This window comes from Cynocephalus volans, chromosome 6 (assembly GCF_027409185.1).
Source record: "Cynocephalus volans isolate mCynVol1 chromosome 6, mCynVol1.pri, whole genome shotgun sequence".
NCBI lineage: Eukaryota > Metazoa > Chordata > Mammalia > Dermoptera > Cynocephalidae > Cynocephalus > Cynocephalus volans.
In genome coordinates, this window is record NC_084465.1 from 11355804 (window position 1) to 11381438 (window position 25635).

The following is a 25635-nucleotide window of genomic DNA, read 5'->3' on the forward strand; positions in this document are numbered from 1 at the left end:
TAGAATGATACTTATGGAAGCCTAGAAATCAGAGGAAGTGGCTCCTGCAGTCTCGCATAGCTTCATGCTTTGACCTTCTGGAGATGACAGGGTCATTGTAATGTTTCTTGTTGTTATCAACCTCCTGTTGTTTATAATGTAACTCCAGTTTCACCTGGGAAGTTTGGGACTGGAGCAGATATTTCTAAACTTGGTTGAGGTTTTCTTCCAGAATCTTACAGAACAGGTCAATTCTCAACTGACTATTGAAACCAACACAATCTCTGAACCTGAGTTAAACAATACTGAGTCCTATAACAATTACCTAACTGCTTACTTTTGGAATATAAGGCCGTGAACCAAGTAAACAGCTTACTTGTCAAGACTAAGACCTTGCTCGTAAAAGTATGATAAGACTCTTGACTTGCTGTGCTTACCAATCTAGAGCTCTTAAGCTCTGAACTCTGCCTGGTCTTAACCTTACAAGACCTGCCTTAAAATCACTCAGCGCAGACACTACACCTCTATACACGTCCTCCTATATCTTCCCCTGTCAAGACACTGCTCTTACAAGGTAATGTTCTCCTTTATTGCAATGTGTGGAATACACTCAGCTTCGTCTTGTCAACAGTATTTTTTTTTAATGTTTTGTTTTTCTTTTAGTAAAGTAAACTTTTTTTTGAGTCACACAACTGGTGACTTTGGGGACTATTTTATTAAGTGAGAAAAAGAATCCAACTATGTAATCAAAGGAAATTTTAGGCAGAAATTCTATATGAAACAAGAAAAAAAAAAAAAAGGACTGCTCCCCATGTGGGGCAGGGGTTGGAGGGGCTGATCTCTCCCTCTCCTTCCTCATCCCATCCAAATGCAAAATTCTCCAGCATCTTGGTAGAAATTAAGTTAAAATAAAACAAAAACACTGCTCTATAAGACATGCAATTTAGCCCTGTTTTTTTTCTACCCTGCCAGCTCTCCTATAACCTATATATATATATATATATATATATATATATATATATAAAATGTTTCTTCTGTGGCTTTATGTCTCTGGGTAATCATGAATGAATATTTAACCATTTTACCAGCATTTGCAACCCAGCAAAGGCTGAATTCCATTGAACTGGCAGATTGCTTTTCAATTTTCTGCTCGGATGGGTTGGTTTTTTGTCCTGTAGTTTCCAAAATATTTTACGAGTCTTGATGGAGAGGCTAAAATACTTGCAAATTTCGCTGATCTCTGCCAAAAGCTTATTAACCCACCCTCATTCTTCAGAAAGCCATGTACCAGCAGGCTTAGATGATGTAAGAAACATGATATACAACTGTGAAACAATACTTTCACAAGGGTTGCAAAATACTACTGCTACACAAGGGATAGATATGTTGATAATTATTCTGCATAGATTTTATACAGTTTCCTGTTTCTGTAGTTAAGGGAAATATTTATGACACACAGAGAAGTGAAGAGCAAGACAGCTTGAATATCACCATCACTTAAATGCAGCCGATGATCTGTAAATAATATTTATATGAGTTTGAAATAGGCTATGTTTATGAATCCAGGTCTTTTCATTGCACCATGTTAATTGTTCTGTATTGTGTGGTGGTTTCAATTCAAGTGATAATGACCCAGTACCTTGATTATCTTGTGTCATTTGTACAATTGATCAGACCTCTGAAATAACTTATGTTTTGTATACATTAAAATAGATTTTTAAAATAATGTTTAAATGAATTGAAGTAGCACATCACAATTTGATATTGTTATTATCAACTTTTTTGGTATATTTTTAAACCTATTGCACCTATCATCTTTCCCATCTCAGTAAACAGTAACTCTATTTTTCTAGTTGGTTAGGCAAAAATCCTTGATATTTCTAGGCTTCAATGTAGTAGATTGTATTATGGTTTCCAAATACTTTCTCCTTTCTCTGTCAGATCAATCGAGCTGAGAGACCTCTCCAGAGGAGCAGTGTGTGTCCCCACCCAGTGACCATAGGCTAGGCAACATTTCATAGGGCAGTGGAATGTGAGCAGGTGTGACTGACACCTTGTCCCCACACAAGTTTAAGAAGATTGCCCACTGTGGCTATTGCACCTTTCCTTCTGCCACAAATACAGCATTTCCCTGATTAGAACTGATCCCACAGCCTGGATTCTAGAAAGCAGGGTAAACACAAGGAAGAGTCAGGCAGCACGAGGCTGACCCTCAGGTGAGCAGACCTGCCAGCTGCCTTATGGAACCTAAACAAGAAATCAACACTTGTTGTAAACTGCTAAGATTAGAGGGAAGATTTGAGGTTGTCTGTAACTGCAACATTAATTAAATTTGACTAATACAGTTCATATTAAAAACATTGGATACTAGTTCTTCCTTCCAAACAGTCCCAATACAAAACCACTTCTCACCACCTCTGCTGCTATTACCGTGGCATCCAGTCTCCTAACTGGCTGGGCATTTCTTCCTTTCTCATCTGACTCAACATCTATTTTCAACATGGTACCAGAATAATCCTTTTAAAATGTAAATCAGATTATGTCATTCCTGTGCTCAAATCCTTTCAATAGCTTCCCACATCACTCAGATGACAGCCAGCATTCTTGTAAAGACTCACATAGGCACTGCAGGCTCACACAGTCTGCCTAGGTCCCCACCTGCCCTCTCCTCAGCCTCATCTGCTGGTGTCCCCACGTTCACGTGAACAAGCCTCGCCGGTCTCATTGCCATACCTCAAGCCTGGCCAACGTGTGCCTACCTCGGGCAGTTGCATTTACTCTCCCCTCTGCCTGAAATGCTCTGTCCTGGGGACAGTAAGGCTTAGTTATTTAGTCCTCCAGGTCTTTATTCAAATGCCATATGCTAAGTGACATCATCCCATACCACCCACATTAACATAGCAAAAGCCTCCCCAACCCCAGAGCTTCCTCCTTCCCTCCTTTGTGTTGTCTTCTTGGCACATATACCATGTGACGCATTTCACTTATGTGTTTGTCCATTGAGTCACTGCACTAGACTGTGAGCCTCATGATGGCAGGGATTTTTTTTTTTTTAATTTTCTTTTTCTTTTATTGACATGTAATATTTATACATAATTAATGAGTAGGGTGTGACATTTCAATACATGTAATTTCCAGAACTTTCAAAATCCTTTCTTCCTGCTAATCCGAAATACACAATGTATTATTGTAATCATAGTCACTTCACAGTGTATTGGGACCCTGGAGCTAAATCCCCCTATATACCTGTAACTTTGTACCCATTTACTAACCTTTCCCCATTCCCCCTTCCTCCATACCACTCCCAGACTCTGGTAACCATGAGTCTGCTCTTTACTTCTATGGGATCAACTTTTTTAGATTCCACAAATTCGTGGGATCACGTGTAGTTGTCTTTGTGTGCCCTGCTCACTTCACCTAATGTAATGTTGCTGAGATTTGTAACATTGACAAGAACTTAGTAAGTAAATAAATTTGCTGAATGAATAAAGAAAAGTACTATATTTTTAGGGGGAAGGTTGAACCACTGTATTATTTTAATGTATTTCTGTGCTTTCTTCAGTGATAAGTTTTTTCCTTATTTTTAATTTTCTAAAAGAAATTTCACATTTATAACATTAGATAACAATTCTGTGTCAAATTTATCTTCCAAATGCCTCTTATTCCTCCAAATAGAACACATCCTTAAGGCTGACAGAATATAGATGTTTTCATATCCATTTTTGAATCCAACTAATTTTATGACCTATCAAAATTTTCTACCACATCACTGTAGGCCAGCTTAGCCCTGCGTATTAGTTTTCTCCCCAAATCCATTCATTACATTATTAAACACTAGGGGACTTGGAGTAATAACCCCGATTCCCCCCAAATATAAATGTCTTTCCAACTTATATAAGATTCACTGTTGAGAAATAGCTATTCTCCATTTGGATTATTTTAATGGCTAATTTCAAGTCTACTTATTTGATAAAAATATTATGCTATTGAAGTATTCACAGATAAGTTTCTAAAATGAAAAATAATTCTTTTTCACATGTGTTTTAGTATACTGGAGGAATTTATCGTCTATGGTAGATTTTTGTAACACTATCTGACATAATGTATTTCATTTATGTATTCATACATTGATTAATTCTGCTAGATTGTGATAGTTTCTAATGAATCATGATTCTGTGTCCTTAGTCCCTTGTGATGTGACTATGGATGTCTTGGAGTACTCACTACACAGCCATAGATAACTGATACATTGCACATTATTTTTTTCGTGCTCTAAATGTATGTGTTTCTCCCTTAAAGAGCTACAAATGGTTAACCTTTGAGAATAGCGGGTGCAGGGGAGCAAGGAAGCTATGCAGGCAGCGAGCACTCAGTTCTCCACTCAGTGCGGTTTTCCTCATCCCTCCTTACTGCCCTTCCATCTGCCTCCCTGCTCCCCTTCCTGCCTCAACCTCCTCCAATGTACCCATAACACTGCAGGGAGAAGTGTGCTCAACTTCCTCCCTGTTTCTTCTTCCTTTGGATTAAAACTTAAACCTCAAACAAACCCCCAGGTGCAAAGGAAACCCTTATTATTAGTACCCATATTAATGATGTGCAACCAGTTCCTGCTCTTAGTTGCAATCTTATATAAGTTGTGGCAGCCATTGCTTCTAACCAGTGAAGAATTGCAAAAAGGAAAGAAAGTTAGATTAAAAGATACAATTCTATTGAATATTGCATAATTCTGCATGCAATTTTGTCCTTTGTTAAAGGTGGTTCCAAATCACAGTTTAGCATCAGGGGGCAGAACTTTAAATTGGATTGGGATCCATACCTATCTGTTTTACTTTCATTGTTACAGAATGAAGAAGAAAGGAGAAATAAATGTGGTCTCTGACAATTGCATGCTCTTGTAGCATGTTACCTACCTCACTAAGTTCCTGATGAAGGAAATTCTTTTCATGTTTTCTTTTTTATTCTTGATTTTTACTTTTTACTTTTTTTTTTTTGTGTGTGGGTGGCCCATATAGGGATCAGAACCCTTGACCTTGGTGTTGTGAACACTGCACTCTAATCATCTGAGCTAACCAGCTAGCCCCATTGATCATAGTTCTTTGCGGACATAATTAAATTTCACTATGAACGAGCACTCTGTCCATCTATGTGAATAAATACAAAGTAGGGAACACAATCCATGTGAGATAATTATTTTTAAAAGCATACTTCTAGGAGATTTGAATGTCATGCTTATCAGGGTAGCCTACCATGGCCACATATATGGAAGTACTTTTAGTTAATAACCATGGTATCATTTTTCTTTTAATTAAAACATTTTTTAACAAAGTTGGTAAATGGGAAAGATGTACATGGCATGCCTAAGTATGTGTGTGCATGTGTGTGTGCATCACCTATATAGAATTTTAGAATGTAAACAAAGTACTTCACTTATATTGTGTCTCAAAATCTGTATGCCTAATCATTGATTTGAGTGTTATTATTTGTATTCGTATGCTATAGAAGAAAAAACTTAAAATATGATTTCCCAAAATCATAATAGCAGTAAATCTCTGAGCTAGGATATGGACAGAAGTCTTGAGGGTAAAGCATGCCATATAGACAGGCAGGAGGTGTTGACTTTGTAAGTTGTACTGCAATAGAATTCTATTGGTAAAGTCTAAATTTTCTTATGTTAAGACTAGACCTGAAAGCAAGTTTCATTATTACTGCACATATAGTATATATATGCATTTTACAATACATGAAGCTACTTTTCCTACAGCAAATATTTCAGTGGCCAGGAAAGATCAGTCACATGTTGTTCTCATTTCTCTTTTGATTACTCAGCATACAGTTTAGATAAACAAAACTTTTCTATATATTGGTTTTTTATCTAGGTCACACACATTTCTACCACACTCCTTGACAAATTGCTGGCTGTATACAGAGACACATTTGCAATTGATAAATGCAGAGACTGTCAAAAATAAAAGGCACTCACATTGCATCACTGTTATTTCTATGTCAACCAAGACCACTTTCAAGACAGGTGTTCCTAAAGCCTCAGAGTTCTGGGAGATTTCCGTTGCTACCTTTGACACTCTGAATATTTTACTTCCTTTAATAACTGTATTACAGAAAAACCAGTCCCCAGAATTTGAGTAAGGATCTAAAGAAAAATATCAAGTTCAATTTAATTCCTAGGCTTGAAGTCTATTTTTTTTTTTTTTTTTTTTTTTTTACTTTCTATCGGAAAGGCCACCATCCCCCCAGTTTTTTGCTACTCATCCTGTTGTAGTACTAGAAGTCATTCAAATGCAGCAAGTCAGCCATTGAATCATCCTCTAATGAAATGCAAATGTTCTTTGCAGGCATCACACACTTTCACACTCTTAGTCATGGGCACATTATACATTAATTTATGATACACCCTCTAAAATGACAGATGACTTGTGAGTAGAAACTTAGGCCTGATTTTCCCAATAAGATTAGCATTTTACATACACTGTTTTTTTCAATCCAACCACATTTCTACCTCCACTTGAATACTCGTGTCATTCTTTATGTTATTGCCAGTAATATCTAGTACATGATCCATAATTAATATATGGTTGAGAAAAACAGCTGGTAATTTTGGGTTAAAAGAGAGAGAGAGTAAACAAAACTGGATATAACTTACAAACTTGCCCAACATAAAGCCATGAAAGTAGTTTCCAGTCCACTTAGAATTATAACAGCAGTGGGAGCCTGAGATGAGGCCGAGAACAAGGTGGAATGAGAAGACTTTGAAAATGAACTCGGAAATTGCAATTTTTTTCGGGACTGGCTCTGGAGAAGGAGGGAATATGAAGAATCATAGAACACAAATCTAATCTTATTTTCCAGCAAGGGGCAGTGTTTACAAGACTATGTGCTTTACGATAAATTATTGTCCTACCAGGAACAATCAGTTTTTCTTTAAGGCTGTAATTCTCTTCTCAGCAATGCACAAGTGAACATTTTCAATAATGTTGAATGTACAGTTATTTTACAAACCATAATGTTTACATTTCCAGTACTCTCCCTTTGATAACTTTGTCTTCATCATTTCTACAACAAACTTTTTTTGTATAGCCTGTTTCCAAATTCTTGTACCCACATTTAGGCATCAGCCTGTAGGCAGATTTACATTGAAGCATGTAACATTTAAGCTTCAAGCATTTGACTTGTATGGGCCACTTCTAAAACTCTGGGTGTAAAACTAGGTGTTCGTGTGATCATGTTTTTATAAAATTTGCAAACTTTTTAAAAAATTGAAATCTATTAAGATGCCTATTTGATTTTGCTTTGAATTCTCTCTATAGACTTTTCCATGTGTCACATGGTGGTAGAGTGTCTGGGGATATTTGTGGGATCAGGCTAGGAGGAAGTTAAATTGAGACGCATTTAGTTTGGGTTAGCAGGAGAAAGTTAAATGTTTTGCTATTACTTCCATATAGAATTAAGCTATTGTTAGCTATATGGATATAGGAATGTCTTGCAAAAGTACCCCTAACAGAGCACTGTTCCAACAGACCCCATGTTATGACATAAAATTGTGGGACCAGCTATCATATCCTGATAGTCCTATCACATACAAAAGTGTTCTATGCTGTAACACTTCCCAGGATCAAAAGAATGTAGGAAGGAAAGGATAAAGAAGGGTGGAAATGTTCAGAACCAGAAGCTGGTCTGTGGACAAATCTTATCATCAGCTGCACAAAATTGTAATCAAAGCATTTGCTTCTCTCTGATGACTAATTGAAATAATAGTTCCCCCGTGAATATAATGTTCCATATTTTAATAGTAATCGTGCAATACAGAATTTATTACATTCTTTGTATTTGGGGGGCACATACTGTATAATACTATAAGCAAAAATTCCATTCGACCATACAAAAGAAAAGGCTAAATTGCCTATTTTCTCTGTTGAGGATATTAAAATTTTGTTGCCATATTAAGAAGGAATCAAAGTAAATATCTGTCATCACTGTAAACAAATATTCATTGTATGTCTAATTTTGAATTATCAATAATGCATTATTTTTCTTAAATTGTATAAATCTTGTTTTCCCTTAGTTTCAGCTTTATATTTCCAAGATTTTGATTTTTAGTTTCTTTGGCTTTTTTTACTAGAAACTGTCAATACTTTCCCGTCACACTTCCCACGATCTTGTTCAACTCAATTCCAAGTTATGTCATAATTTTTCACTTCAGTAGCTAGATATTGCTCTTTCTGCTTTTTTCATACATTTTTCTCCTCATGTGCTCAAGAAGTTTATGTTATTTAAACACACTGTGTATGAATAGCATCTTTACGGCATTCTAAGACAATCCATTTCTTCAAGGCTTTTGATGATTACTTTAGCATGATTATTTGCAAGACCGAATATTTAATACATATGTTTTACCTTTGTATAAAACTTCCTAGATTTCCTCTGGAAGCCTTTGCTTTCTTTATCTGTTACTCTGACATATTCTTTGGCACGTTTTAAAGTTTCCTCTTAGCTTACAGGAGGAATTTGCTCTTCTGCAAAGAACTTCTTTTCCATCTAATCTTTTAGTATTATGCAGTAAAAGGTGCTGCTTGCCTTCCCTGCCCAGGTGAGCTTAGTGCTGCTTTCTTCTAACTCTTTACTGCTAGAAGATAACCCATAAATACAAATTTCATGTATCACATGTGCATCAATCACATTTACTTATGTTCTTCCAAATCAGTTGTTTCTGAGCTTTGGAGGCAGAGATCGTGCATGTTTTCAAGAATAGATGTAAGCTATGAGCTATCTCCATAGAATACCATCTCATGCACTAAACATTTTGCACATAATCTCAAGGATTTTGACCCTATTCTAAGAACCCCTGTTCCAGACACTGAGACTGAAGCTCTATACTGACCCTTTTCTCTGCTTCCCAGAAAGGCATACAATTATCCCCCCAGTTGATGGTGGGTGATTTCTTTTATTCCTTTCACTTTATTAGTTTTTAAATTTTTCTTTGTATATATACAAAAGAAATGAAGACATTTATGTTAAATAAATTTAAAGTTTCTCCTAAGAAAGACCACATGCTGTACACTATGCTGGCAGAAGGAACATGTGAGAATGTTCAAGAACACCGAGGTGTGGGGTTCTATCCGAGTACCAGACAGTCACAAAAAAAAAAAAAAGAAAGAAAGAAAGAAAGAAAAGAAAAAAAAAAAGAAATATACAACGCAGACAAAAACATTACACTTCCAATGTTCTGTGTAGTTTATTTTAAGGTGTATTTTGTTTAGTTACTGTTTTAGCATCATCTCTCTTTACAATGTATACCAAAAATACAACTTGTCTCAGCCCTTTTAAAATATGTACAATATCATGATACTTCCCTCCGATTCCTTTCTTAGATCTTTTATTTTATTTAATTGAGTCTTGCTCCAGCTTTTCTGATGTATTATTTATATTTTATCTAACCCCTTTTCTTCCTGTTCCGTAAATACAATGTGGGGAAGTCAGCATTCAGGATAATTGGGCTCAGCCTGCATATCACTGTCTCTTTTCTTCACCCTCCACTTTTCATATGTTTGACACATATTTTCTTATGAAAAGATGCATACTCTAGATACTATTGGTGAGCACCAGGCCAGCCTTTTCTCATTTCCTCTCCTGCCCATTGATATATAATTTCCTCACTAATTTCAACAGCTTTTGAAGTATGCCATATCTTTGCAAGGCTTTGAAGAGAAAAAAATTCTATTCTTGGCTTGTCTAATTTACTGCACTAAGCATCATGGTGACCCACCTTTGTCCTTAGACTTATTTCACTATATGTCCTTAATATTGAGTGCAATACTTCTGAATGCTTAAATATTGCTAATACTAACGGCCAGGTCTGTACTATATACCTTAACCATATTTGCCAGGTACTATGCTAAGGTGCTACATGTAATATTTCATTTAACCCTCATAACAATCATAGTTACTATATTGCACTACTTTGTAGATGAGAAAACTGAGGGTAAGAAAGAGAGAACAGTTGGAGTCACTTAGGAATTGAACCCAACAACCTAGAGGTCACATTTTGACCAACACTCTCTAACATGTCTACTCAAATTTTACATCAACTTGCCTCTTTTCCATGTGTTTTTTTTCCCTGTTCCTCCCTATTCCAGGCTGAATTTCTATAATAAGCTCCCTATCCTACTTACTCATCCTGTCTTACTAAAAAGGGGTCAAAAGGAGCTTGAGTGCCCTATGAGTGTTTTTGATGCCCTCTTCAAGAAGAGTCTGGAAATAGTATCAATAGAAAGATGATAATGAAATGCAACTTTTTCCTGTCTATCCATCCCCTTTTCATCATTGACTATAGCAGAAGATAAAATTAAAATAAGCCATAAAATGTCATATAGAGAGTTAAATTTTTCTAATGAGAGTTATGATTAATAAAAATCTATCCTGGACACTGTATTTAAATGATTCAATTTACTCCTATGGAAATACAACTTTAAAATTTCAATTTTAAATGATTTAATCAAATTTACAATTATTGAGCATGTTGTTCAAATATCCCATTAACAACATTATCCACTGTCTAATATTATGCTTTTATGGTTTTATATTAACACCTAAAGAAAGGAATGATCAAAGTTAAAGTATTTTTACTTCACTATATCCTACAGGGTATTCTGTTGCACAGGCTTTCAAGAGATTACTCAATCTTGAAGTGAAATTCAGTCCTCAAATGTAACATGCAGAAAATGAATGTGAAATTGTCATCAATTTCCAGATTCACCTTATTTTTTGGTTTACATCTACTATCTACAAATACTATCTGTGTACAGATAAATTCCAAACATATGACATTGAGCCTTATATTTACCTGCTTTCCCTATCTCATACAAAAGTGCTGGAACCCTGGATATCTTGTTTTCCTCTACATTCTCAGAAAATGAGACAGTGCTTAGTACATAATATGTATTTAATAAAAATTTATTGAGTAAATGAACAAGCCCTAGTTTCTGAGTTCACAATCTAGTGAAATACAAATAGGTGACTACTGAATACTTAAATAAATTCTAAGCTGTCTTCCTGGTGGTCCTTGCATTAAGTCATCCAGTTAATATTATTAACAATTTTTATCAAATTTTAGAGTTTCTGAAGTTATATAAACGATGTTAGTAACTGGACAAGTTGCAAAGAATAATTACATATTTTGTAAAAGAGTAGAAGTTTTATTTTTTTCCCTAAAATACGTGAGAGGAGTTTTTCATTACAAAACTGTTTTATTATTGTCACAACGTAAATTGACACAAACTTTTTATCAGTTTATAAATGTAGGTAATGAATCTTAAAATGTTTAAATTTTAATAAATCCTACTTCTGGAAATTGAACTGGAGGAAATATCACAAAATGTTTAAATGTTTGAACAATTCAGTGTATGCTGTTTTCTATAGAATTATTTACAATATCAAACAATTGGAATCAATTAAACAGACAATACTAGGCAAGAGTTTAAAGTATTGCACATCATGAACAATGTTGCTCATACACATATGTGCATATCAAAAAAAAAGTTAAATGTAACCAAAAATTTCAGTATTAGTTTTCTTTAGGTAGTAAAGCTGTGGGTCCCTATATTAACTCCCATTTTTCTGGTTTTCTTTACAGTCCTGATTGTTTACCCTAACATGTTTATTTTCAAATCAGGAAAATAAAACCTTCACTAAATTAAATGTCTCATGTTTACTATCTCCCTGTTTACATCTGCTCTGTCTCTTAATGACTACTTTTCCCAGTTACCTCATGCATGTGATTCAAACCCACCCTAAGGCTCCAATGACCAACCTAAGCAGATGCAACATATGTAATGGGTTTGTTTCATATTTATGTAAAACATTAACATGAGTGGGAGTTGCATTGATAAGGCAGAGGGACTGATATTCCAAGAGGACCAAGTCGAAGCTATATTAACTGGTACAAAACCAGTAAGTGCAGCAGCTGCCAACTTGTCCATCAATGCCAAAGATTCATTGCAAGCTGCCCCTGGAAGACCTTAAAGCAACATGTATTGGCAAAAATTGTGTTACCTAAGCACCTGTATTCTTTTACATAATAAGCTCATGCCTATCACAGCCAATCAACCAAGACAGATAGATAAACTAAAAGGAAACAAAAGCAAAGACATATTTTTACTCTCATTTACCACCGTATTATTACACACACTTAGCCAAACGCCCATCTCTATTTCTCCTTTTGATGCTTACCTGTGATGCAGAGGCACATTGAATCTGGTTTGAAAACCCATTTTTAAGAGTTAGGCCATCTGTGTTTTCCGCCCCTGTTTCTCAAATTTAAATGTGGTAATATTAAATTATGAAGTGCATTGTTACTAAATATTTTTCAAAAGCAAGAGGAAAGGCCAAAGAGCTTCATTCTTTCTTTGAAAATCTGTTATTTTTAGTTTGGTTAAGTAAGAACCAGGAGCTTTAAACTGGGTGCATTAATTGCACAGGATTGACAAGGATATGCCTCAACAATTCCATTTTTCTGAATAATAACCAAATTGTTATCTACTTACCCATGATCAACTTATCTCATTTTTTTTTTCCTCAGCTAAAACAATAACCAGGACCCACGGACCATATATTCTTCAGAAAACAGTTCAGAATTTCTGCTGTTTGAGTTGTTTTTCTTTTTCACATGAAAGCTTCATAACTCTAAGGCAGATTATCATCTGTAGGAACTCCAGTAAAATAGTTTTTAATGCTAGAAAATCTAGTGAATCTGTCTGATGCTTACTCAGGAGCCAGGAAAGCCTTTGGAAGGGTCTCTTCAATTGAAATAATTTTTGTAGAAGACACGATAATAGTATTGAATCAAGGAAATCCTATTTCGTTGCTCTTGCTTGTTTAAAAATGTATCATAACAACACTAATTTTGCACCTTATATTTATCATATTCTTATATTTTCTGGAGTCCTAATGGTCAAATAATACAAGGTGATGTATAAGTTCACTAGTGACACCCTGGGTTATCTGCTGCTTTCCAAGGCATTGGAGTGGAAAAGAAGCTCAGAGAGGAGTGCGGCATGAGAGTTTTAGTATATATGCTGAGTGACATAACTTGTTAAGGAAAAATAAAACAACCCCTCAACAAAAACAGAAGAAAACGTCAGATACAACTGTGTTCAGCTGGCACCAGTTGAAATCTTTTTCAGTTCTATGACAGGACAGCAAATGGTGGTCAGGAACGAAGCCCCTTCAATACCCTATCCTGCAAATACACGACTGTCACACAAGGGCACAGACATGGAAAGAATGAAATATGATAATTGGGATCTCTACCTTGAGACTCCTGGAATGAGGAAAGGTGATCCCAGATATCACTCACCCATTTTTAAAATCTCTAATATGACATGAGATAAGAGAAATAGCAGATATTTTACTAGAGATAAGAAAAAATGATGGGATTACAGATTCATAGCAACTTTTTAAGTGCTCTGAATTTTCTTTATGGGCCTCATATGAGCCATAGACATACTGAGTACATGTTTCAACCAGGAATTTGACAGACTCACGTGACACTCTTGTGAGCAGAATGGCAAAAATTTGTGACAGTTTTAACGCGTTTCATAAGTGTGCCCTGGGGTATTGGTTAATGTTGCATGTCCACAAGGAGGTTAGTTTACTAGGAACATGCCACAGAGTTTTGCTTGAACTTTTTCTGAGTAGAGTTTTAATTGATAAGTTGAATAAAAGCACAGGCTGAAGAAGCAAAATTAAATTTAATAGTAAAGAATGTAAGGTACTTTAATAAGATTACACAGTCTGTTACACGAATATGAAATCTAGTAGACTAGTGGCTTTATAATACCAAATAAAGGAGGGGAAGTCAAAAAGTTTGTGGAAACATGGAATTAAAAGGTAAAAATAAAAAACATAGGTTTTATTTTGCAACATTAGCTCCGTTAAGTTCAAAACACTTTTATAAGCAATAATACCACCCATTTAGTTCATCCCTAAGGAACTGAGAGTCCTGGAAATTTAACCATGTCAGTGCAGTCTTTTTGCATTACTAACTGAAGAAAAATGTGCTCTATAATGTTTTTTTTTTTTTTTTTTTTTTTTTTTTAATGAGGAAACAAAAGGAAATCAGGAGCCAAATGAAGACTATAAGGTGGATACCTGATTTCTCTTAGAAACTCTCACAAAATTGCCCTTGTTTGATGAAAGGAATGAACAGGAGCTTTGTCATGGTGGAGAAGGGATCACTGGTGAAGCTTTCCTGAGTGTTCTGCTGCTAAAGCTTTGGCTAACCTTTTCAAAACGCTCTCATAATATGCAGATGTTATTGTTCTTTGGTCCTACAGAAAGCCAACTGTTGCTACGACCTTTGCTCTTGACCAGTCTGCTTTTCTTTGACTGGACCACTTCCACCTCTTGGTAGCCACTTCTTTGATTGTGCTTTATCTTCACAATTGGATTGGCAATGCCATGTTTCATCTCCTGTTACAATTCTTTGAAGAAATACTTCAGGATCTTGATTCCACTTATTTAAAATTTCCATTGAGGGCCGAGCCCGTGGTGCACTCGGGAGAGTGCGGCGCTGGGAGCGCAGCAACACTCCCGCCGCGGGTTTGGATCCTATATAGGAATGGCCGGTGCACTCACTGGCTGAGTGCCGGTCACGAAAAAGACAAAAATAAATCAATAAATCAATAAAAATAAAAATAAAATTTCCATTGAAAGCTCTGCTCTTGTCTGCAGCTGATCTAGGCAGGACAGTTTTGGTACCTACCTAGCAGAAAGTTTGAGTAACTGTAACTTTCAGTCGGAATTGTGTAAGCTGAACCAATTGAGATGTCTATGATGTTGGCTATTGTCTCTGCTGTTAATTGTTAGTCCTCTTCAATTAGGGTACGAACAGGATTAATTTTTCCTTGCAAATTGAGGTGAATGGTCTGCTGTGCAGACTGCATCTTCAAAATGATCTTGTCCCTTTTTAAAACTAGTTATCCATTCATAAACTGCTAATTTCTTTGGGGCATTGTTCCCATAAACTTTTTATAAAGTGTCAGTGGCCTTATTATTCTTCCAACCAATGCTTCACCATACTTTTGATGTTTGTTCTTCCTTCAATTTTAGCAGGATTCATGTTAATCTGATAGGGGCCCTTCTTAGTGCCTCAAACTAGACCCTCTTCAGACACATTATAACAAGTTACTAGGAGTTTATTTTGGTGCAAACATTTTTTGAAACCCATGCGTAGTGTTTTCATGATACACATTTTCCATGAACTTTTTGAAAATGTCTTATGTATATGAGGGTACTTCAAAAGGTTTGTGAAAATGTAGTATTAAAATATGAATCTTCCCATGAGCTTTTTGAAGGACTCTCATGTATACATACACACACATAAACACACTTATATGTAAAATATGATATATACCATTTCATAGAGTTGATAACCCTTCCCCTTAAAATATATGTTTAATTATATATTTATATATTTTATAATATATAAAATATATTTATTGTATATGTTTATGTTTATATAATATATTTAAAATATATATTTTAAAAAGTGTTTAAGAAATGAGAATTGCCTAAAATTCCACTAATGGTATGTAAATATTTAGCCATCTAAATTTATATGCTGGCTATTTTATTTAAAATAGTAAATTATTTTATTTGAAATTATTTCACTGGCCCTTAGATCAGAACATTTTGAACTCATATTCTCTCCTTATTTATTTATTTATTTCTGAAACTGTAATAACTAAAAAGGTTTTCTGGCATTTCAAAATTTGATTGTGAGCAACATGAAAATCATTACTCCCTTGACCTTGATATATCTATATTTCCATGCTTAGGCTGGACTACTCAGAAATATTATCTAAAATATAGAAGAGTTGCTTTCAATGAACATTTCTGCTGTTTTCTTTGGGGTTATGTGATGGAGTTATCACAAACACTAGTCGTGTGTGCCAAATAATGACACCTGCTTTGGTAATGAAATTTAGAGCTCTGACACATTGCAGTTCACTATTTCTATTTGGAAATCTAAAGCCTGACTTGAGATAACTAAATTTTAATAAAATTTGATAGTTTTGTCTCCAGCATGACAGAGTATTTTATGAACAACAGGTGCTTCAATAATCCCTCTGTAGAAATTCATAATCTCAGACAGCATTGTTCTATGTCATCTCTCAAGAAATGAAATAATGAAACATCGGATGTGGCAATTTTATCCACTGCAAGTATCTCATTAAATTCCCTTTTGCTCTTAAGGAAGATTGAGAAACTGTAAAGTATAGGGACAGGCTAACTATGGAAGTTCATCAAACAATATTAGAAAAAAGAAACCATAGTACTTTTGTTTGTCAATGTGCTCTGTTATATAAAGTGACTAAGATAATTCCACTGATTTACTATTTATTACAAACAATGAGAGTTGCCATCATTTCTGTATTTTACAATTACTGGAAATAGCCCATTATAAAATTCTGTAATTCTGAGGAGGCACCAAAGGGAATTAAAGCCTTTGAATGTTTTCTAATTTTTTAAATCTAATATTTTTTTTAATTAGCCCCAGAATTTGGAAACAGATGATCAAGTTTCAAATCTATGATTTGCCACTTCCTATTTAAAAGGTATACTTTATCTTTCTAAATCTGGATTTTCTAATTTGGGAAATGATGGGTGATTAAAAGGATTAGAGGAATATTTTGTTGAACCTAAATGTGAATAATGTTCCATAAGCATCTGATGATTGGGGTATTTTTCATAGAAATATGGTTATTCCAGCATTTAACACAGTGATCAGGATATTTTTCTATCATAAGTAAATGCTTGTTTTGTATTGGTAATTTCTTTTTGTGATTTTCCTCTGTATTTCAAGCAGAAATGAATGTAGTCCAGCTTCTGCCAGAGAGGTTACCATAAAGTAAATTAAGGAGAAAAAAAGTAAGTCATTCAAAGTCGGTTCTGGGAATTCCTAGCAGAAGAAATAGTCTGAGTGAAAGATGTTTTGTATACCACACTGAAAGTCTGTGCTATAAACCAGGAGTTAGCAAACTACACTCAAATTCAGGCTACCATTCATTTTGGAAACAGTTTTATAGAATCACAGCCACAGTCATTCATTTATGTATTTTGTATGACTGCTTTTGCGATACAATGGCTCAGTTGAGTAGTTGTGACAGAGACTTTATATCCTAAAAAGCCTAAAATATTTATACTATTTGGTACTTTGCAGAAAAAGTTTGCCAAACTCTCACAAACCACAGATCTGGCAAAGACTAATAAATGGGTGAGAGCCTGGTTTGCTGTCCATTCCTGTGATCTTTCCCCCTGACTTGATCCTAAACTAGAGAGAGATGAAACAGAAAAAAGTCAGGTTTTGTAGAGTTAAAACCTCAGAAAAATTTTGGAAAATGTATGAAAAGAGGGTATTTGTAATAGAGTCCTATGTGGTACTTTGGAAGCTGGAAACCTCACAAATAAACCTTAGAGGTCAGAAATGTCCACTTTTTTGAACTAATTAAGTGAGGCAATATAGTAACAACCCTTTTTTGGAGAATCCACGATAGAATTTCTTTTTAATTGAAGACTTTTACAAATTCCATCCCTATTAACAGTTAACAGTGTGTTAGAATATGAATCTATTCATTTTGTAATATTCTGTGTCTCTCCACTTGATTGTGAGAGGATACAATATAATTATAGCTACCGGAATGGATTCTGAAATTAAAAGGCCAGTTCTTTTATCCTATATAAGGAGGACCTAGAAAGAAGCAATTGCATTATATAAATGGATTAATCTTCCTCATCTATAGAGCATCTAGTTTATGGAAGGAATTGTGGTTGGGAATAGTTCATTGGAAACCTTGACTTTCCTCACGTAACTTCTACTTTGTGCAGCTTCCTTGCTTTAGAGTCCCTGTCACTCTCACCAACCATTTAGAGGGTTCCATGCTTAAACTTTAATTCAGCACACATTTGTTTAATACTTACTATTGTTATATTTCCCCATGGTGATTAGTGTCATTTTTGTCTTCAGAGGTATATATCTTAATTTCTAAAGTTACATTCATATTATCTCAAGATACATTTATGCATATAGTAATGACTGATTACTAAGTTATATACACAAGGAAGATGAAAATCAATAGATTTTTGCCTAAGTTGATAATGTTATTGACAAATTTATTATTTCATTAGTTAGCTTATGCCTTTTTTTTCTTTATTACAGGTTTCAAGCTCTTGTAGAAACTGACAAAATAAAAAATGGTGCTTATGCTTGCTTGTGTATCCATGGCTAATTATTGTATCCAGTCAGTTAATATTCATTTTATATGCTGAGAGTTTCTGAAAAAGAGAACCATTGTATTTATATATTAGATATATTAAATAATATACTTTATCGATTTACTCTGTATTTTTCTAAATATAAGTTTTAGTACCTTCAAGTTTTAAGGCTTCCCCTTCCCCCACGAAACTCCTTGAATTCTTCAGAGAAGCTGCAATGGTATGGTAATGATGCAAAATATTAATGAAGATATGTACTGTTATGTTGATACTTAATTCATGGGGTTTCATGATGACTAAATTTAAAAACCCAAGAACTGATTATATGTGCACTATTCAAAAGCTAGCTTTACAGATGCCCAAGCATTCTCAGTGAAACATGTCAGTAAATATTTTCGCCTGTGTATTTATCTGCTGCTTGGTTTTGATTCCCTGTCTTTTCTATATTTCTAGATCACTCCTACATTTCAATTCACTGCTGAAAGTCAATATCAGAAGATTTGCAACAATGAACTACAAAATGGATTCTCAAAAAGCACAGAGAACTCTGTAACCTCTGTCTGTAATACGTTGGGAAGAATTGACTGAGTGTGAAGAATGTCTCAGTAAAGTATACTCTGTTGTGTTAAGCTGACTTCACAGCTTTACTTTTAGATAAACAAGTAACGGTGTTAAATGTAATCAGAGCTATTTTAAAATTCATGCTTTGAGATGTAGAATGTAGAATGATAGATAACTAAATCCAAAAGTCTTTTGAAGACTTCCCCAACCCATCCTCTTCTTTCATCTGCTCCATCTCTCCAAGCCTCAGAGGGCTAATGCTTGACCCAGAAGATTGTATTTCTACTACTAGGATTAAAAAACTCGGTGATCTCTCCCTCTTTAGAAATGCAAATCCTGAAAACATTTCTTGTTAGGACCAGACATTTAGAAAACATCATAACCTACCTTGCATTATTACTAGTCAGTTATCAATAATCCATATTGATTATGCCCCAATAGTATTTCACACATTATGCTGTGCAGTTGGAAGACAACACGGTCATTTTCCAGAGGGTCCTAATGTTCTTAGAGAGATGCAGACAGGTGAATCCAAACAACTATAATGAAGACTACAATAAATTGTTTGATGTGGAAAGAAAAGATTCAGGGATGTGACACTGGTAAATTAAGTAATAATTAGTAATAGTGTGGCCAAGAAGGTAATGAAGTCATTCCATACACAGGGAGAAGTGTACGTAAGTCAGAAAAACACCACTTGTGACTTTGTATCCCTCATTAGATTATAAATACAAGGGGACTTCAAAGAGCTCATGTAAAAGTGAAATTGAAAAGTAAATATAAAAAATACAAACTTTATTTCTCAACATCCAATTGAAGACACTTTTGTAAGCAGTGATACCAGCCATTTAGTCCATCCCTTAAGAACTGAGGGTCCTGGGAATTTAAACATGTCAATGTGTTCTTTTTCACATTATTCACTAAAGAAAAAATGGGATCCATTTACTGATTTTTAAAGATTATAAAACAGAAAGAGCCAAGTCAGAACAATAAAGGGAACAACTAATGATGTCCGTCAATGAGAAAAATGATCAGGAACGTGGTCATGGTGGAGAAGAGCTTTCTGGTGAAGCTTTCCTGGGCATTTTTCAGCTAAAGCTTCAGCTAAGTTTCTCAAAACACTCTCTCAGTAAGTAGATGCGATCATTGTTTGGCCCTCCAGAAAATCAACAAGCAAAATGCTTTGAGCATCCCAAATAACTGTTGCCATGACCTTTGTTCTTGACTGCTGTGCTTTGCTTTACTGCACCACTTCTACCTCTTCATAGCCATTGCTTTGATTGTGCTCTGTCTTCACAGTCTTGCTGGTAAAGCCATGTGCCTCATCTTTGAAGAGATGCTTCAGGATCTTGATCCCACTTGTTTAAAATTCCTGTGCAGAGCTCTGCTCTAGTCTGCAACTGATCTGGTCACAACAGTTTTGGTACCCATTGAGTGGAAAGTTTGCTCCTCTTTAATTCTTCAGTCACAATTTTGTCAGCAGAACCAGTTGAGATGTCTGTGGTATTGGCTGCTGTTTCTGCTGTTAATCATTGGTCCTCTACAATTAGGGCATGAAAGAGATTAGTCTTTTCCTCACAAATTGGTACGGATGGTCTGCTGCTGCAGTCTTGACCTGCAACATAGTCTGTCCCTTCTTAAAATGACTTCTCCATTTGTAAACTGCTGATTTCTTTGGGGCATTGTTTCCACAAACTTTTTGTAAAGTGTCAGTGATTTTACCATTCTTTCACCCAAGCTTCACCACAAGTTTCGTGTTTGTTCTTCAGTTTCAGCAGAATTCCTCCTGCTCTAACAGGAGCTCTTTTCAAACTGATGTGTTGTTATCCTTCTTACTGCCTCAGACTAGATTCTCTTCAGACTGTTATATCAAGGTAGTGTGCATTTATTTTGGTGCAGAAAACTTTTGCAATCCATGCACAGGTTTTTAATAATATATATTTTCCATGAACTTCTTAAAGACACCTCATATATTATAAACATAGATTGTGGACGGTGTGTTTTGAAAATTACCCAACCTTGGGCGGAGCCCGTGGCACACTCAGGAGAGTGCAGCGCTGGGAGCGCAGCGACGCTCCCGCTGCGGGTTCGGATCCTATATAGGAATGGCCAGTCCGCTCACTGGCTGAGTGCTGGTCACGAAAAAGACAAAAAAAAAAAAAAAAAAAGAAAGAAAGAAAGAAAATTACCCAAACTTTCTTTCTTGATCACTAACACAGTAAATAACTGTAGAATTGACTGAATCCTGGCCAGAAAGTAAGTTATTATTCATTCCATAAGGGTTCTATATATCTAAGGTTTTCTTCCAAGTGTATGTGATGTATTCTCTTTATGGCAGAACCCAAATATCTGAATTTTTAGGCACATGCAAGGGTACGTCGAAAGTTCATGGAAATATTTGTATAATCTTTAAATTCCATTTTCCACAAGCTTTTTGAAATACTCTTGTAAATAATTTCTTCTAATATTTTTCTCTCTCTTATAAAAAAATAGTTTTATGCAAAGCTAAGCAATTTTCCCCAAATTAAGCATCTGCAAAGTTATTTTCCACATGCAGAGCTCGTAGAAGATTTAGGCGACTCAGGATAAAGTGTAACATTTTAATGAATATACTCAAAGTTAATAATAAGCATAAAATTGAACTGCCTATTGAAAAATTTACTGGATGTGTAACTATTCATTTTAAGTTAAGCTGTGAATTACATAGCCAACGTTTTTATTGGTTTATTTAAGTTATTCTTATTCTCCTGAGTTTAATTTTGAATTAAAGCCAAAGAGTAGTTTAATTATCAGATATGATCTGACTCCTGTAGGTATTCCCACATTTCTTTAAGTCTGCTCTAGTCAAAGCTAAAAATGAAAATCTGAAAAATGATAACATTAAATTCTATAGCTACTTGAATTTACATTTGAATGGTATACAAAATGCTTTTTATATATTATATAAATTTTTTTATAAAAATTAAAATTGTGCTAAGAGAACAAAATCATTTAAAAAGTATTAATGAGTAAAATTATTTATCTTTCTTTAGGTACCGCCTTATTCTTTTTTAATGGATATTAACAGTGCACAAATGCTGTAAAAGAAGCCAAACGGGGAAACAAGAACCTAATGGTAGATCTCAGAACACTCGCTGACTACTTGAATTTTAAAGCTTCCTTTCCAGTGCTTAAATTAGTCATGGTGCATTCATATAATGGGTTATTACCCTGCTGCTCAATAGCATCCCAATCATTTTGGCTGCCTCTTAAATAACCCAAAACCGGGCAGTTCTCTCCATGTTCACTACTATGACCCTCCTCTCTGTTGTTTTGTGTCCTCAGCTGAACTAACTCCAAAGTTTTGGGAGTCGCCCCTGTTTCCATTCTTGCCCACTGAACAGTCCTTTCTTTACAAAGCTGCCAAAGTGATCTTTTTAAACACAGACCAAATTATGTCCCTCAATTGCTTACATGAAGGTACTTAAACAAGTTCATGGAAAGACTCAGACTGTATTTTAATACTATTTTCCCATAAACTTGTCAAAGTGCCCTCCTGTCTTCCCAGTGGCTTCCAATTCCTTTTAGAATTAATCCGAACATGTCCCTGAGTCACTCCAACATCTGAGCCACACCTACCTCCTTATCCCATTTCCTGTCCTTCCCACATCTGAACCACATCAGACTTTTTCACACGCTAAACTTATTTCCACTTTCTTTCTTTATATTTCATCTTTCTAGATAACTCTTCTCCCAAATCAATACCTAGCTAAGTGTTATTAAAGTTTCAGATGAAATGTCACTTCTTCAGAGGAGCCTCCTGACCATTAAGTCTCACATTGTCCCTCTTCACCAAGGCTCTATCTACCACCTAATAGTGACTTATTTTGATAGTACGTATCACTCTCTGTAAAGGAGGATAAAGAACACTGTGCATACAGTGGTTTTCATTGCAAAGGCGATCTTGCAAAGGAGTTTCTCTTCCTGGGTGTTCGAATTTCATTTGAAACCAACAAATACTGCCAGAAAAGCAAAGATTGGCAAGGGAAAGGAGGCATTGGCAAAAGAGGGGAGATGAGTAAACCTAATAGTTTTTCTCAGCTACATTTTCACCATTTACCATAATGCATTCTTCAGTATTTCGGGATTTGGCCAGGGAACTACCCTCCCCCTCCCCCAAGGGTAAAAGTTGCAAAGTCAAGAGAAAGATTAAGTTTAATGGTTGTATCTACTGGCACAGACTGACAAGGAAATAAATTTGCATTCCCTCTCAACACTGTGAACTCATGTGTTACTTACATATAACGTGAAAATTAAATATACCCACAAAATGTCCATTCCCACTATGCCTAGGCCAGCCTACTATAAAACATTCAACAACCTAGAAACTTCCCACGTGAAGAAAACATTTTTATGCAGCTAAAGTAGACTCATTACATTTTTTATTTAAAAAACAGACAATTGGACGCACTGAAATGTCTGCCAATTTCTGGGGTTCTATTCCAGTCTGGAAATATGTATAGAAATGTATAAAACAGAAAAATTGATAACTGTCCCTTTTTTACATGAATGTTTGGCACAATCTGTCACAGTATGATTTGTCTTCCTCATACTGACCATGTTGAGCTGTGTGCATCTAATTTCCACCCTTGACAGAAAGAAAGTTCCTGAAACTGTTTTCTCTGTTTCTGGATCTAGAACCCAGGCTGCCATAACTCATTGTTTTTCTCCTGTGTTGAAATTGCACTAGAAATGGGAGGTGTCAGATATAAACAGATGTCTGGAATAATGTGGCAGTATGATTATTATAATCTACTTCTGCTCTCATTGAAAATGATTCGAGTTAGCATAAGTTCATTATATACTTATATTTGCATAGCAGTTTAGACAGTACCAGCACAGCAATTTTAGTGACATGATGAGATAGGAATACACAGTGATCAAGAGTGTTGCAGTAAACGGGATTGTGCAAAAGAGATTGCAGGAGTTCACTCTGGTTGTCTGGACAGTGAACCAGCTAGGACTGCCTAAATTTCACTCCTCTATTTGGAGGGAATAAATCCAAACTCAGTTTCCCATAGGACCTGTGGTTTCCTTTCTCTGGCAGTAGTTGCTACAAATTCCCATGGGGCCCAAGGTCTTCAGTTAAATCCATATCATTTGGATAAGTCAAGAGTTTCTTTGTTACCCAATATTCTGGTTTGCTCTTCAGATTTCCTTTATAAATAGGGAAAGTAATAAAAGAGACTAGGTTCCCTTTTCCCAGTCTGCCTCTCTGTGGGAAGACAGGATGATTAGGGGACTTGTGCCTTCTCCTTCTGCTCTTTGGCTTATAAACTCCCTGAAAAGTTTATTCCTTAACTCATGCTATGTGATGCTGTGGTGCTCACTCAAAATAAGAAGCACAGCACAATCTGTCAATTGGCTTAATCAATTGGCACAATCTATCATAAATTAAATGCATACTTTTTAAAAGTTGCTTAGATTTAGTTTCTGGTACTTTCAATGTGATATGAAAATTTCCTACATTGTGGAATCAAAAGAGAAACCCACCGGTTTTCTACAATAAATGGTAAAGTTTTATAAAATCGTTTTTTTTTTTAAATTCTCTCTGGCATTACCTCTCTCCTGTCTTTGCCTTTTGCCTTTTTCTTATCTTTACTTTCCTAAATATTAGTAATAGCCTTTCAGAAGAGTTCTTAAGTTAGAAGATAATTTCAGATTTAAATATGACCAAATTCTTCCCTGGGTTATCATTAATTAGCCTAAACAATAGTCATGTGAAGAATGTTCCTAACATACTCTAAATCCATAGTCCCATTTAGATGACTCCCTCTTCTTTCTCTTTTGAGAACGCTGGAAAGGAATCCAACTTAATGCTCACTTTGGTCCCTGTGCGATGTGGTGGGGAAGGTAGAAAAACAGAGAAACTTAATATTGATCATGAGTCTTTGAAAGCTACAGATGCTGTGAAGGAACTGCTTAGCATGTTAAATTACAGTAGCTTCAGCCCTGGAAAATATAAACAGGAAAGAGTTGAGAATGTATGCTACTATCTTATTTTTCTGTAATATGCAATAATGAGATAATTTGGGCTGTATTAGGAAAAGACAAATCAACTTGAATTTCTACCTGATTTGGCAAAGTTGAATCTGACCTTATTTCCTAGTTGGCAAAGATCTCATTTATCTCTCTTCTAGTTACATATATAATAATTAGCTTTACTCTTTGCCATATCTACATTGTGGCTTAATTAGTGCTGGAATGCTGCAGGATATATTGTTTCGTCATAACTCTTAATATAAAACTCATTTTTAGCATATGTAAACAGAATAAGAAAGATAAGAGATTCAGAAAACAGATGTTAAAACAAATTCAGTTTTTGCTACAGCAAATCTTGCAAGGACCATTCTAGGAATATACAGCCCAAACTTTGATGCTTGAAGTCATATTCACTGTGTCTCTAGACACACTGATGTCTGATCTCAATTCCTCTCTTTCCTGTTAAAGTATGTTTATTGAGGAAAAGCACTACATTTCACTAAATTTTATAACCTCTGTGCCAAGTCCAGTGCTTGGTATGTAGTGGATGGTCAACAAGTGTTGTTAAATGCATTTTTGTAAAAAAATAAGATCATCTTATTTCACTATAAGTAAAGTAAAAAGACAGAACTGTCCTTTTGGCCTAAAACTTAGGTTATGAGTACATCTGTAGGCATTGTGTGATTTTGAAGATTTAGGGGTAGAAATATCTAATTATTAAATCAGACTCTTTAAAATTATTTTCTTTCTAATTATTATGGGGTTCTGCTTATCATTACAATACTGAAA